Below are 17,067 nucleotides of genomic sequence, written 5' to 3'. Positions count from 1 at the left end.
GCTGGAAGAGGAAAGACAATAATGAAAGGGGATGTGACTAAGGAAAGAGGTCCCTGAGGCTCAAGAAAGAGACCTGAGCCTAGAGGAAAAACAAAATGCACCCTGAAATTGCCCAGTCTTTGCCAGAGCAAAAGGTACATGTTATCAGCACCATGAGGTAAAACTGCTCAGTCATGTCCAACTCTTTGCAACCCCTTTGACTGTAGCCTGCTAGGCTCCTCAGTCCATGAATTTTCTGGGCAAGAATACTGGAGTGGGTTGCCATTTCCCTCCAGGTATATAAAACAGTCTCTTGTCCCATGTCCATTCTAAGAGCATCCAGTGGACCACTATGCATCACTGATGCTAAAAAATTCTATTGGCTGCTCTTTTATGACATCCAGGAATTTACTATTATCATGCCTATCTGTTCAGCTCAGTCTGAATCATCCTTTATGGACAGTCCACCTCCTCCCACTGATGCTCTGGAAGCTCAGGTCACTTGAGAGTCTCCAACAGAGTGCACTGGGGTCTTAGTGTGGTGATATGACAGCAGCAGGAAGGGCTACCTGCCCCCAGCTTCTGTACATGGGTTGTATGGAGTGTTACTCTCACCCAATGCCCTTAGTAGCCTCCATGCCAAAACACCATCATTATCATTGCTTCTCTTAAGATAAGGTCTAAACATATCAAGGTTTACCTAGGGGGAAAACACAACATCAACAATAAAACCTGACAACCTAAAAAAAGCAGAATACTGCAAGGTAAGTTTCCATCTTACCACAGGTTGTCACACTAGCTATTGTGACAACTTTCACAACTAAACATGTGGGGAAGTGGGCTTTCCTGGATAGTGGGCCTTCAAAGCACTTTCTCCCAAGGTCTCAAATATGAAGACTAGTATAACAAGTCTGCATTGGAGAAGGAAATGGCAACCTACTCCAGTGTTCTTGCCTAGAAAATCCCATGGATGGAGGGGTCTGGTAGGCTGCAGTCTATGGGGTCGCTAAGAGTTGGACACGACTGAGTGACTTCACTTTCACTTTTCACTTTCATGCATTGGAGAAGGAAATGGCAACCCACTCCAGTGTTCTTGCCTGGAGAATCCCAGGGACGGGGGAGCCTGGTGGGCTGCCGTCTATGGGGTCGCAGAGTCGGACACGACTGAAGTGACTTAGCAGCAGTATAACAAGACTACTTTATTATTTGCTAAAAACTCTAAGTATATCAGATAAGTTTCTTATCAAAAACTTGATAAGAGAAGAAGGAGGATATGCAGAGGTGGTATAACTATGACGCATTCTAAAGTCAAATCAACACAGGTACTTAAAGAGGCTCTATATTGAATTCAGTAATAATCAGTTTTCAAAATTAAATCGCTAAAATTTATCAGGCCATAAAAAGTGTTCATAGTACATCCCACATTTCTCTAGATATTCACAAGCAATATCTCATTTCGCTTGGAAATTTTTTCGGGATCTTTTGAAATCTATTTGTATTGACCATTTCAGACTCTGTGAGTATTGACCTCAACAATTATAAGTCACAACTCCTTCCATTGCTTTCCAAATCAATAAGCTAAAGCATAATGAAAAAACCTTCAATATTCAACAAATCTCTTACAGCTCTTGGATGAGTGACTACAGTTTATATATTCTATTCATACCTATAGTTGCAAAGTATCTTTGTAGGCTACAAGGTGAGATATTGCTCAATAAAAATTTGTTTTCTTCTTTTTTTTAACATTTTAACAAACATTTACTAAGAACTTACTTTGGTGTGCTAGGAACTGAAGACACAAAGATAAACGAGAAACAAGCCTTGCCTTTAGGGAGTTCATAATCTCTTTTATTTCGCGTATTTATATAGTGTTCTCTTCTTTTTTTCTGTTCAATTTATCTAGATAAATGGGGTGTGCCTGTTAAACTTTGCATTCATACTTGCGTTGCTGTGTTTGAGGTGAAATCTGATTCTCCCTCCCTCTCTTGGTGGCTGTCCACATGATTGTGAGAGGTTTATTTCTTTTTCTGGTCGTCCCCCTCCTTTCACCTCAAACTTCTTTATATTTCTTCTTCTTTACTTAGTGAGTAAAGTGAAAGTATATTTTATTTTATTTTTGTTACATTTGTTAGATTTTTGTGTTCCCTAATCGCAAACCTTAATTTTTACACTTAAAATGTCTCTTTACTACTTAGGTACCCTTAGATTGGGGGCTTCCCTGGTAGCTCAGCTGGTGAAGAATCCACCTGCAATGCAGGGGACCCCGGTTCTAACCCTTGGTTAGAAAGATCCCCTGGAGAAGGGATATGCTACTCACTCCAGTACTCTCTCTTGGGCTTCCCTGGTGGCTCAGGTGGTAAAGAATCTGCCTGCAGTGTGGGAGACCTGGGTTCGATCCCTGGGTTGGGAAGATCCCCTGGAAAAGGTAAAGGCTACCCACTCCAGTATTCTGGCCTGGAGAATTCCATGGACAGAGGAGCCTGGCAGGCTATAGTCCTTGCGGTTGCAAAGAGTCAGACACAACTGAGCAACTAAGCACAGCACAGCACAGCCCTTAGATAAATTTCTCCCTATACAAGTCAGTAGAACTCAATAGAAAAGCAAGTTTTCTACCCTCTGAATTAACAACTTAGAGGTTGTTTTCATATTTAGATGCTTGGATTATATCCTCAAAATAATTTCTTATGAAATATAATGATAATAATAAAAACTCATAAATAATAGAGGATGATTACCTTCATTTCTCATTTCTACCCATTGTCTGATAACAAATTTTTCACTCTATGATTTTCATTAGACCTAACCTCATTTCTTTCATGTTCTTAGTATGTGGGCCAGAATAAAGGTATTTAATTTGAGAGCAGTAAGAAATGCCCATAAAAGAAATCAGGAAATGTATAGATTTTGAACAAGAAGAAAAATACTGTCATACCTAGAAAATAACATAAGAATAAACCTGGCTCAATCACCATTTCACTGTATTTCATGCCTTTACATAATTAACTGCCACATACAAAATGAGATCAAGTTTACATGTACATTAATTACACCCTATCTTGTGAAACTCCAAATTTCAAAAAATTAGATTGTGCACCTTATTCATTCTTATTTGGGGACTGTTTATTATGAAGCCTTACCCTAGTCTTATGTCCAGAGTACTGACTGAATATATTATCAACTGGTTTCTCTTGAAAACTTCGCCTCTTCCAATCCACTTTATGCACTCCTGGCCACAGCTGTAAACCGCTGCAGCTCCCTGTCTCTCTAATGCTGCACAACAAGCATGTCTGCCTTCTCTCTGTGGGGACCTTCAATCCTTTGTTCTGACAGCTGCCTTCTCTCTATGTTGTGTGATGGGAGAAGTTTGAAAGCTCTTTGGTCACATGTCTGCGTTTGGACTTTAAACTGAAAATGGATTGTACCACTTCACCACGGCCTGGTGCATCTGTGTAGCGCCAGTTCTCTCGGCTCTCCTTGCCCAACAGTCCTTCCTGGCTTCATGCTGAACTCACACCATGGGACTAAATCCTTCCTGGCTTCATGCTCAACTCACACCATGGGACTAAATCCTTACTGGCTTCATGCTGAACTCACACCATGGGACTAAATCCTTACTGGCTTCATGCTGAACTCACACCATGGGACTAAATCCTCACTGGCTTCATGCTCAACTCACACCATTGGACTAAAATGATTCAATTCAGTTGAAATATTTGGAATATATACTCTATGCCACACCATCAGATAGGTATTTAGAGATACAAAATGAAAAGACAGGAACCTTATTTTAATTAATTGCCACACAATTTACTAGGAGTGTAGAGGTTTTGACTTTAGAAATGCATATAAGCCTTAACATAAAGGACAAAGGCAGTTAGTAATGAGGACGTTAGGGGCGGGTGGAGATTGTGACAGATTTCAAGTAAAGGGAATAGCATTTTACAAAAGGCAAAGCAAGGAGGTAACCAGCAGAGCCTCTTCCAAGAATTGCATGAAACAAATGCTACAGATAAACAAAGAGGCTCAGAGAAGCTTAAGATAAAAAGAGGCTTAAAAACTCTTGTAAAAGGCTTAAGATGACAGAACAAGTATTAGATTTAGAATTAATACTCAGGTCTATCAGACTCCAGAGCCCACGCTCTCCACATTATTGCCACAAACAGAATGAAATTCACTATCCATATTACATATATGTAGCAACAGGATATGCCCTCTTAATTCTTAATTCCTTGAAGGTATTGTACTTCCCATAATATAGTCAATCTAATTTAAACTAGCTTCCTTTCCAACCACTCTATTGAAACAGCGCTTGTGAAGGTCAGAGACAGCCCCGTGTTGACCAATTCACCTCTCTGCTCAACTCACTCCCCATTGTCTATGCAACTTTCATCTCCTTGAAACAATTTCTCCTCTTGGCACCTATGACCCTTCCTACTCCTGGTTTTCCTTAGACCTCAGTGGCTGCTCTTTTTCAGTCTCCCTTGCTATCTTCTTATCTCCTGCACTTCCTCTACTGCAGGAGTCTTCAGGTTATGAGTCTTTCTACTCTCTATCTGCCTTCATTTCCAAAGTGAATTTATTCCAACACCATGGTTTTAAATATCTCCAACTTTGACCACCAAAATGACAGAGAAGGGCTCACAGAGTAGTCTTTGAGCCAGACTTCCTGGATTGTAATCCTAGATCCACTGACTAAACTAAGCTGGATTATCTTGGGTTAGTTACTTAACCTTTGTGTGCCTCAGTTCTCTCATTTGAAAATGGATAAGAAAATAGTAGCTATTTTTATATACAACAATCTTCCTAATAATTCCACCTGAATATCAAATCTCACATGTTAAAAATAAATTCTAAATTCCCCAGTCCCCCACAAACCTTTCCTCTTCACGTCAGTAAATGTCAATAAACCATACACTCAGGTGTTCAAGTCAAAACAATCTAAAACCATCCTTGATTCTTTCCCTTTACTGACTCCCAACACCAGCAAGTCTTACCGCTCTACATCCCAAATATTTTAGATTTCTCCTGTTTTCTTCATCTTCATCTTCTCTTTCATCCTAATGAAAGCTACTAACATTAGCAGCTTCCCAAATGTCCTTCCTATGTTCACTCTTTCCATCCTACAATGTCATCTACAAAGCAGTAAGAATGATCTTTCATCGAAGGTACACTAGCACCTCACTTTTCTGCTTAAAAGCATCCAGTGGCTTTTCGTGGAACTTAATAATAAATACCCAGCCTCCACACCGTGCCTATATAGCCCATGTGACTAGTTCCTTTTTCTGCATTCTCATCTGCACTGCCCTTCCTGACCTTCACGGGTCAATCCCTGCCTCTTGTTCTTTTCTCCCTTGCCTTTCTCTGTTCCTTAAACATACCTTGTACTTTTCAAGGACTTTGACTTTGGTGGGCTGTCCTTCCACTGGCGGAGATATTTTACCTTGAATCTCCAGTACTTATCAGACTGCCTGGAACATAGTGTGTGTTCTATTAATAGTTTTTTGATTGATTGACTGACTGATGGGTCTGCAAGTCAAAATTTTATTCTTTTAATTTGTATTTTAAATTCTTTAGGGGAATTTTCTATATAAATAACTCTGAAGTAAAATATTTTTAAATGTGCAGAACAATTCCTAAGCTACAGCTTTAAAATAGGGATTTTGCAGTTATAAGTATGTGTGTATGTGTATGTACATATATACATGATCTGGGGATATTTTTATGTATATCTTTTAAAAAGTAAATGACTCACTGAATACATGAAATTTGTTATATTCCGAGGTAACTATGTGTAGTACAGAGTTAGTCCCAGAATGTTAAATATAATTACTGTTTTTTCAAAATTAAGTACGAAAGGACAAGAGCAGTACCAGACCTCAAGGGCACAGTGACACAGGGCAATGCCTCCCTGTGGCATTAACATTCCTAACACATGCCTGTCAACAGTCCCAACAGCAAGCTACAGAAAGCATGCAAATATTTACACAGAATCTGTAAAATCCACAAGCTTCTCCCTACAAAGACTTCTAAAAGTAAGTCTTATATAAATAAATGCTTTGAGTGTATTTTTTTTCTGAATTTTCCTAAATTTAAAATCACATGAAAATAACTTTCCTAAAAGCATAGAACTGATGCATTTATTTGTAGCCATGACCTTTTTTTTTTTTTCTGCTTCTGCCCTCACCCTGGTAAATGCCCCCCAGAGGTTGACAAGTATCTAAAGATCCATAAAACATGAATTTAATAAGTATAATAAATCATTTGTCACTGACATTTTTAAGATTTGTTCTTATCAAATTTTAACTGATAGGTTTTGCAGGTTCTCCTGCTGTTATATGGAAGCAATATAAGTTTAATATTTAGTTACTGCAACCTAAAGACATTGTCTTACTCAAGTATGAAAACCTTAAGAGGAAATAGTGTCCCTAAAATATTTATGGCAAGACTTTAAGCCACAAAACCCAGCAAAATTTCCAATTAAAGTTAATCACAATTAATTCTTTGAAAGTTCCACTTTTTGGTCAAGTGTCAATTGTTTGTGTTCAGAGTTGCCATTCCATTTAATAGTACTAAAATCTCCCTGAGGAAAATTTCCAGATATACCAGTTCTCTTAAAGTCAGATACTATATACCTTCATTATTATCAAACAATATAAACATGAAAAATCCACCATTCACACATGTAAAACTCTTACAGTTTTACTTAGTGTCATTAAATCAGATGGAGCAAATACATCCTGTTGAAAATTATTTCTGACCAGACAAACAATGTCAATATTCAGAAACTCAAACATGGATGATAAATGAAATCATAATGAAGAAACATATTGTGCGTAGAAAATATTTGAAGGCTAAATATGATCTCTATAAAACTCATCAACTGCCATAACCCTAACTAATCACTGGACCTCATCCATCATGTTTAGAGGCAGGTAAAGTAATAGATTCCTAAGTAAAGCACGGACATGATTCTACAATGTAAAATGGCCACTTAATGTATTTTTGTAAAATGTGCTTATGTTGCTCTCTCTTGGCGAAAAAGTGGTACTGTTCAAATTGATTGCCACTGATTTTTAAAACTTTTAAAAAAGGTTTTCTTGTTAAGAGAAACAGTTTATTTTGAAACAGCATTTTCAGTACCATTTGCACAAATTGAAGTGCTAATTGCTAACCTTAGAACAGCTAGGACTACTTTAAATAATTCTGAGTTTCTAAATTGACATGAATTAAAAGCCAGTTGGAGCACACAAACATTTTCATTTATGGAGTCCCAGGAAATTTCACTTTGTAATAAATAGAGTACCAAAGAAAATGAACAGGAGGATACTAACTACTTAAGAAACTGTACTTTGAAAATCTGATTTACTGAAAGGTGAAAGTATTTGCTAGCTCCTAAGTGCTCTATCCATTTATATATTTGCAGAAACAAATTATGACCCATTTGAAAAGAAAACTTACTGTATAAGCACAAGTGGTAGCAAAAAGTCCAATTGATTGGTATAAAAAACAAACAAAACAAAACAAAAAACTGATTACCAGTTTTAAAACCAGAGTCAGTGATCTGCTGGAGCCAACTACTGTTGTTGTTTTTTAGTTGCTAAGTTGTGTCTGACGCTTTTGTGACCCCATGGGTATTAGCCTGCCTGGTTTTTCTGTCCATGGTATTTCCGTGGCAAGAATACTGAGTTGCCATTTCCTTCTCCAAGGTATCTTCCCATCCCAAGGATCAAACCCATGTCTCCTGCATTGCAGGGGGATTCTTTAACACTGAGTCACCAGGGAAGCCCCAGAGCCAACTATTACCAACTTGCAAAAGTTAACTGTGAACGTAATGCCGCAATTTCATGTTCACTGACATAATTTTGATATTAGAAATCTGTCACGTGGAAGTATTTCCACTACAGAAACTGGTAAACACTATAATGACGGTTCCATTTTTTCTATGTATTTACCAGCATAGCACTAGAATTGCTGAAGAGCATGCCACAACCATCTTTTACATTGGTCAATGACAGCTGATATACAATTAACAAATTGACACAAAACAAAAATTTTCCTAATTGCAATGCGTGTAAATACTGAATAAGGAACCTGTCAGGGTAAGTTTATCTACTAGACACTGTTAAAGTGAAAATAATGTTAAATTAAATTATAGAATCTTGGAATAACCAAGCATATTTTCTTCTCTTTTTAATTCACTTAAAACTCAAGCAACATATAGAATTTTATTATTAGAATAGAAGCTTCACAATTACCATTTCTACTCTTCCAAATCAAGAGTCTTTTCAGAGAGGCACTCTAGTCATACTTTAACCTGCATTAGCCAAATAGGGCTCAGTAACCTTTGGGAAATTTAACTTATCAAAATACCACACTCAACGAAAGTGAAAAAATATTTTATGTGCCTTTGTATTTTAAATATGAAACAGAATAAAGTAGATGTTCAATCACGTAAATGAAGACATCAAAGATACAGGCCAAAGTTTGTTTGACAAAACTTGAAAATGGTGTTCCATCAGCCAAGCCCCTCATCTGCTGATTGAGTTTCTCATCTTTGGAAGGCAACACTCAGGGACTTTTGAGAGCTGTCCTTTCCCTTAGAAGACATACCCATAAGTTTACAGAAATAACCTCAAGAACTGTTATGGTGTTTAAAACTGTAGAGCAGGACCTTCAGTCTATAAAGTTGTTGTTCTATTGTTTAGTTTCTAAGTTGCGCTGGACTCTCTGTGACCCCATGGACAGTAGTCTGCAAAGCTCTTCTATCCATGGGATTTCCCAGGTAAAAATACTGGAATGGGTTGCCATTTCCTTCTCCAGGGGATCTTCCCAACCCAGGGATCAAACCTGAGACCCCTGCAATGGCAGGCAGATTCTTTATCACTAAGCCACCAGAGAAGCCCATCTATGAGATAAGAAAACTTCACTTCTGAAATATCAGTCTTCTGCAGCTCACAGATGTCAAAGGCAATGCCAGGAACTCACACTGCATGGTCTGGTAGCCTGTGCCTGCTTTAGGTACAGCTCACTGTGCAGGGAGGATTATCAAGTGGAAGTTTGATTGATTATTATAATTCCAGTTCTGCCTCTGCCCCCAGCATCTGTTTGATGATATTATACCTCACGGTGACTATTTTATTGAAAAGAATATAATATTAATTAATTAATGATTACATATAAATAATAAAGAGACTAATTGAGCAATAGTTCAGTGAAGTAGCTCTAACAATGTCACTAAGAATGACAGCAGAGCTATGGAATTGATAAATAGTGCCAGAAACTGAGGACAGAAACGCTGTCTTTTAAATTAATCTTTCCATGTATTTCCTCATAATGAAAACCAATAACAAGAGCATATTTTAGATGAAAAGATTCTAGAGAAGATATAACCATTAAAGCAGCAAGAGTTGTCTCTCTATCATTTAAACTTCAGAATAGAATATCTAGTGATGTAAGATTGCTGCTAATATTATTGACAGAAGAGCAGGAAGATCATCATATCAGTAACACAGAGAGAAAGAATTATCACACTGCAAAGAACAATCAATGGGAATGCAATTTTCACTGTTACAAGTCATTAGGTTGAAGATATATGAGAATCAGCTTTAAATACAACATATAATCAGAATTTATTTTGGAACCATACAATAAAAATAACTTTTGAAACTGCATCAAATCAATAAGGTATTTACTAAATAAAATAAAAGCCTGACCTCCAAACACCTATTTTGAAGGTAATCTATCATAAGCAATGAAAATAAGACTTTATCTCTCTCTTTGATGACTTCAGAAATACACACATCAATCTTCATAAACACCCTATCGACACTATCGTTATCATCCCCATTTTACAGATAAGGAAAATGAGAAACACTGTGTTAAGGAACTTACTCAAAGTCAAGCCATTAGGAGACGGTAGAATTGGGATTCAAATACTGACAGTTCCACCTCTGAGTCCTGCCTCCTGGCAACTGCATTTTATACCTCTCATCATTCGGACTAAAATGAAACTGTAGAAAATCCAGGAATCCTTTCTGAAGAAAAATTTTATATTTTCCTTTTCCTACTATATACTCCTCTCACATCCATACATGATCACTGGAAAAACCATAGCCTTGACTAGACGGACCTTTGTTGGCAAAGTAATGTCTCTGCTTTTCAATATGCTATCTAGGTTGGTCATAACTTTCCTTCCAAGGAGTAAGTGTCTTTTAATTTCACGGCTGCAGTCACCATCTGCAGTGATTTTGGAGCCCCAGAAAATAAAGTCTGACACTGTTTCCACTGTTTCCCCATCTATTTCCCACGAAGTGATTGGGACCAGATGCTGAGTGCTGAAGAATTGATGCTTTTGAACTGTGGTGTTGGAGAAGACACTTGAGAGTCCCTTGGACTGCAAGGAGATCCAACCAGTCCATTCTGAAGGAGATCAGCCCTGGGATTTCTTTGGAAGGAATGATGCCAAAGCTGAAACTCCAGTACTTTGGCCACCTCATACGAAGAGTTGACTCATTGGAAAAGACTCTGATGCTGGGAGGGATTGGGGGCAGGAGGAGAAGGGGACGATAGAGGATGAGATGGCTGGATGGCATCACTGACTTGATGGACGTGAGTCTGAGTGAACTCTGGGAGTTGGTGATGGACAGGGAGGCCTGGCGTGCTGGGATTCGTGGGGTCACAAAGAGTCGGACACGACTGAGTGACTGAACTGAACTGAACTATATACTCCTATTTGTAATCTAAATATTAAACATCAATTCTGCTTTCTGTTAAGCAAAGTACTTATTGTACCTGGATGCTTCTAAGGGAATTCCATCAGGGAACCAGAGCTAAGCCCTCACATTATAGAGACCTTCCATGCTAACAAAAATAGAATGCATTTCATAGAGTTCCTTGCATATCTTTCTGTTATTTATCCTTATTACATTTCATTATAATTATTTGCATAGATGACTTTTTCCTGTACTGGAATTGCAGCTCATGAAAAGTGAGCACACTGTCTTATTAATCGTTTGTTTCTCTGGTATCTAGCATAGCTCCTGACATACAGCTGATACTTGATAGCTGTTTGTCCAAAATGGAATTACATGTCACAGCCAATGAAAGCAGGCTTGAAAGGAACAACTTCAGCCTGCATATTAAACACACATTTTTTACACTAAATTTTTCACAACAATGAATAAAATGTAGATAATCCCTTGATTTCTCTCCTTTATGCCTCTTATAAAATAGGTCCAAAAGTCTGAAAGATTCCCCTCAGAAATTCTCTTGACTCTGGATCCACACACCTCAGCTGAGGCCCTGGTCCTAACTCCAGTCACAGTTATAACTACTTTCCACCAAGCCTAGTCTTCCTCCTTCCACCAGACCAGCATAGCCAACTCCACAAATCGCAGACCCCATCTTCTTACTACTTGATTTTTTTTTAATGCCCATTGTCTCTGCTGTGTAAAGGAGAAAATCCAGACTCTTAAGTGTAGCATCTAAGGATTTTGCAATTTGGCCTCAACTTACCTCTCTTTGGGCTTTCCTGATGACTCAGGCAATAAAGAATCTGCCTTCAATGCAGGAGACCTGGGTTTGATCCCTGGGTTGAGAAGATCCCCTGGAGAAGGGAATGGCATCCCACTCATTCTTGCCTGGAGAATCCCTTGGACAGAGGAGCCTGGCAGGCTATATAGTAATGGGGTTGCAAAGGGTCAGACATGACTAAGCAACTAAAACACACACACACACACACACACACACACCTCTCTTCATTCACTCAATACCCCAACCCACATTGAGCTACACTGAATTTCTCAGCTCTGTGAGTCTTGCCCTCTCACCTCTGATGCTCCCTGTGATGGAACCCGCCTTTTGGCTGTTGAAATCCTGCTCATATGTCAAGACCTAACTCCACTGCCCTCTTGTGACACTGTTCCCAGTTCTCCCACACAGCATGCACGTGGTTTCTGCTATTCTTGCACACATAAAACCCTCGCATCTTCCTTGTACCACCTGTCTGCATTAGTGCTACCTAGCAGAGACCTGTGCATCTCCCTACCTGGAATGTGAGCTCTGTATACTCCAGAGCTCCATTCAGCGGCACTTGGCCAGTAGTAGGCCTAGTGCTGTTTGTGGTGCTAACAGCATTCATCAAGCTCTGTTGAGCAAAACCAAGAGCAGCCCACGGTGGTGGTGGTTTAGTCACTAAGTCATGTCCGACTCTTGGGACCCCTTGGACTGTAGCCTGCCAGGCTCCTCAATCCATGGGATTCTTCAGGCAAGAATACTGGAGTGGGTTGCCATTTCCTTCTCCAACAGCAGCCCATATATAGCCTTTATTTATGATTTTTCTCTACACCCGTTTCAGAGAAGGCATGTGCATGGTAATTCTGTGATATTTATACTTAGTATTTCCAAAAAACAAAAACTTAAGTCTGTTCCTTATAGAAAACTCAATTTCAAAAAAAAAAAAGAAAACTCAATTTCCCCTTTTATTCAATGTTTCCAGAGATCTCAATTAGAGGATCTTTGGGGGAACTGAACAGCCACAGTGTTTCCTTGTTCAAAACTGACCTGCTACACAAGAAGAGGAATGAGCTAGACTGCAAAGCCAGAAATAGGTGATGGGAGGACCTTGATCATGGCCCAGAGTGCCATGATCGGTTGGGGAGCTTGCAATCCTAAAATATCTCCACAGAATTGTGCTTCTCTGGGATGGAGGAAAAAGGCATCACATGGAAACAAAATAACAACAAAGAACATTTATTGGGGGGCATGTACCAGGCTCAGAACCTTGCATCAGTTCAGTTCAGTTCAGTTCAGTTGTTCCGTCGTGTCCGACTCTTTGCGACCCCATGAATCGCAGCACACCAGGCCTCCCTGTCCATCGCCAACTCCCGGAGTTCACTCAGACTCACGTCCATTGAGTCAGTGATGCCATCCAGCCATCTCATCCTCTGTCGCCCCCTTCTCCTCTTGCCCCCAATCCCTCCCAGCATCAGAGTCTTTTCCAATGAGTCAACTCTTCGTATGAGGTGGCCAAAGTTCTGGAGTTTCAGCTTTGGCATCATGCCTTCCAAAGAAATCCCAGGGCTGATCTTCAGAATGGACTGGTTGGATCTCCTTGCAGTCCAAGGGACTCTCAAGAGTCTTCTCCAATACCACAGTTCAAAAACATCAATTCTTCGGCACTCAGCTTTCTTCACAGTCCAACTCTCACATCCATACATGACCACAGGAAAAACCATAGCCTTGACTAGACGAAACTTTTTTGGCAAAGTAATGTCTCTACTTTTGAATATGCTATCTACGTTGGTCATAACTTTCCTTCCAAGGGGTAAACGTCTTTTAATTTCATGGCTGCAGTCACCATCTGCTGTGATTTTGGAGCCCCAGAAAATAAAGTCTGACACTGTTTCCACTGTTTCCCATGAAGACTAGGCCAATTAGTTCCCTCCCAGCACTATAAGGGAAAGCCCTATGCTACTATGAAGAAACTGAGACTCATAGGCAAGGAAACCCAGGTCATCTGGTATCTGAGGCCACTCTTTCAACCAGCATCTTACTTCACTGAGGATAACAATATCTAGGGATTTTGGTTTAGCTTGGTCTAAAATCCCAGTGTAAATAATTTTAACTTACTTGTGATCTTGAGAGTGGATTTTGTGGGTACATAATAGGTGATTTTACAGAATGGATGAAGATGATCAGCACTTGGTAACAAGTTTCCTTCATCCCATTCCTACAGATACTGACATCCTGATGACACCCCGACAGACACAGATCACAAGAAGAGTCTTCTGATCATCAGTGAAATTATTTTTTTATACAATGATAAAATGACAATACTACATAGTTTAGTGCTTCCTATATTCCTCACCAGAGAAGGCAATGGCACCCCACTCCAGTACTCTTGCCTAGAAAATCCCATGGGCGGAGGAGCCTGGTAAGCTGCGGTCCATGAGGTCGCTAAGAGTCGGACACGACTGAGTGACTTCACTTTCACTTTTCACTTTCATGCATTGGAGAAGGAAATGGCAACCCACTCCAGTGTTCTTGCCTGGAGAATCCCAGGGACGGGGCAGCCTCGTGGGCTGCTGTCTATGGGGTCACACAGAGTCAGACACGACTGAAGCGACTTAGCAGCAGCAGCAGCAGCATATTCCTCACAAAAAAACTCTCACATAGATAAAATCAGTATTTATTTTTAAGAAATGAAGACCCTGTCTCACACAGCAGAACCAGGATTGGAACTCACACCATCTGTTTCTTGTTGCAATGGATGTTCTCTTACACAAGAAAAGTAAACAAGACAATAGATGAGAGAGAAGAAGCTAAGGGAGATTATAAAGCAGACTCCAACCTATGTAAGGAGCTTCATTTTATTTTCCCAAACCTTGGGATTACTTGTAAAGGTGTTATGGTGCCATGGAGTTCTTTAAGAAATCTATAATCCCCTATTTAATAATGAAGTACCTAGGTCAGATGTGCAAACTGGTGTGAAAAATTCTAGTATGTATAAGATCAATATTAGAAATTTCAGCTCTAGAAGTGGGCTTTCTCATGGTTTATCAGGATGCATGTTCTCTGGAGATTCTGAGTACCCACAGAACTGAGAGAAGTGAAACCATTTACTTGCTGCTCAGAGAAAATGGATACTATGCGGACCAAAATGCTGGGGAAAAAATATCAATCCAAAGTATAGATAATAATGCAGAAGTGGAATCTGCCTTTGCTCTTTCTATACATTTTTGATAAGAACTTGATGTTTTAGTTAAAACAACCAAACTAGGCAATGATTACTTAGTATTTTTAGAGTGAAAATAATCACAAGGGAATAAGTGGAACTAGGGAGATGAAATATAAAAAATTAAAAGTAGTCAGGAAAAAAATTAAGGAAAAACAAATATAAGTAATCTTTGACTGAGAAACCTGAGGCTAAAATAAAAAACCAAGCTAATTCTAAGGAATTTACTTATTCTTTATTTGTAGTAAATGTTTCACAACAACAAGACTATTGTTTCAGTTGCAAAGAGTCAAAAACATAACGGATTAGCTAGATTTGCTTTTAAAAAAAATCCCTTCATTTTCTTCCACAAATTTGAGTTTTCCTTGGTACATCACATTATGATGTAGAACTTTTGTTGAACAAATACCAATTTGAGTTAAAATGGTATTAGGTTTTGATGATATACCTATTTTTAGCCTAAGTGATTTTCTGAATTTACATTTTCATCATTTAATGAAAATGAGGTATTATGTGAAATCGTATTTTCTTAGGTTTCAGGTTTGTATTCAGGTTTATATAGTCTATATATTTTCACCTTCATTGCCACATATTTTCCATCAAATAAGATATATTATAAATATAACAATATATTAATGTTTTTACTGATAACAGCATATTGCAGTCTAAAAAATTAATTTTGTGTTTCTTGATCTTTTAAAAGTTATGTTATTCTAACACTAAAAACAGCAGCATCTGTAATAGAACAGAGCTTGGCTAAATTTACATAGTTTTGTTATTATCCTTGAAAGCTTTTGTCACAACAGTGCCAATTTAGGTGGTTTGTGCTCATCTGCACCTGTTCTTAGTACAAAATCTGGAATTCGCTTACTCTTACTGTATATTTCTATTACTACATAAAATACTATAGGCTGCCTTGCTGTAAAGCTATAAAAATGGTGAGTGTCATTTCCGTGCAACAGTCTAGACACTACTTTCCAAGCCAAAGTTTCAGTATTTTTGATAACTACATAAAATAGCTCAGTTTAGGTCATTATAGTACCATTCAGTGTATTACTCCCTAAATATACTGAATGGCAGTATTCTTTCAATATTTGTAAAGAGGGAAGCTAATTTGGCAATATTTCCTAAAGGACAAATAACTGAAACACATAACTTCTGAAGGCTTTTGAAGTGTCTAACATACTGCTTAAGGAAAACTTAAACACTAGGAAAAAATGGCTCAATAAATTTTGTTTCTCACAAATAATGTAACACATTTTTAATAAATTCTAGCTTTGGCACCCCACTCCAGTACTCTTGCCTGGGAAGTCCCATGGACAGAGGAGCCTGGTAGGCTGCAGTCCATGGGATCACAAAGAGTCCGACGTGACTGAGCAACTTCCCTTTCACTTTTCACTTTCATGCATTGGAAAAGGAAATGGCAACCCACTCCAGTGTTCTTGCCTGGAGAATCCCAGGGATGGGGGAGCCTGGTGGGCTGCCGTCTATGGGGTCGCACAGAGTCAGACACGACTGAAGCGACTTAGCAGCAGTAGCAGCAGCTTTGCAGGAAATCTATCAGTCACAAACTGACCTTTTTTTGTTTATATAAGAAGATTCTTTCAGAGGGCCAGCAAGGGCTTCTAGGTATTAATATATTGTCTGTTATATAAAGCTCTTATCATCTGCATATGGTTACTGTTAGAATCTCAGTGAAGACAAACTTTTATCATGTTAGCTCCTCCAGAATACTGGAGTGGGTGGCCCATCCCGTCTCCAGCAGAACTGCCCAACCCAGGAATCGAACCAGGGTCTCCTGCATTGCAGGTGGATTCTTTACCAACTGAGCTATCAGGGAAGCCCCTACATCATCAATAGTTTCTCATAAAGACTTGAATCACATTCTGACTACATCTTAAGCATTTTATATTACTTTTAATATCATGATTACATTTCAAATATCTAATATAGCTCATGTTTACCATTAAGACTATTTATGTATGGCCATCTTTCTCAGGTCAAGACATTGCAGCTGAAACACTTGGTCAAATATTCCTTTGGAAATGGCCAAATTCTCAAGTGACAAGTGCAAGTAAATTCTTGCACTAGATTTGTCAGTGTTCATAATTATACCACAGTGTATATTTAGTAAATAAATAGCCTGAATCCTTTATTAGTGAATGACTTCATTTAGGTAGTTGTTTTTCAAATGTTAGTCAATAGAAGAATTGTCCTGGGAGGTGCCTTTCAATAAAAGATCCCATAGTGAAATCAGTTTAAAAACTACTGTATGTTCCAGTCCCTTGCTGGGGAATCTTGAAGCATCTTAGAACACTAAAGGCTCTTGAGAGGTTTTGGAAGTAAAAAGAAAC

The sequence above is a fragment of the Bubalus bubalis genome, chromosome 6 (assembly GCF_019923935.1).
Source record: "Bubalus bubalis isolate 160015118507 breed Murrah chromosome 6, NDDB_SH_1, whole genome shotgun sequence".
NCBI classification, from domain to species: Eukaryota; Metazoa; Chordata; class Mammalia; order Artiodactyla; family Bovidae; genus Bubalus; species Bubalus bubalis.
The sequence above is the reverse complement of the archived record's forward strand: the minus strand, read 5'-3'. Positions refer to the sequence as shown.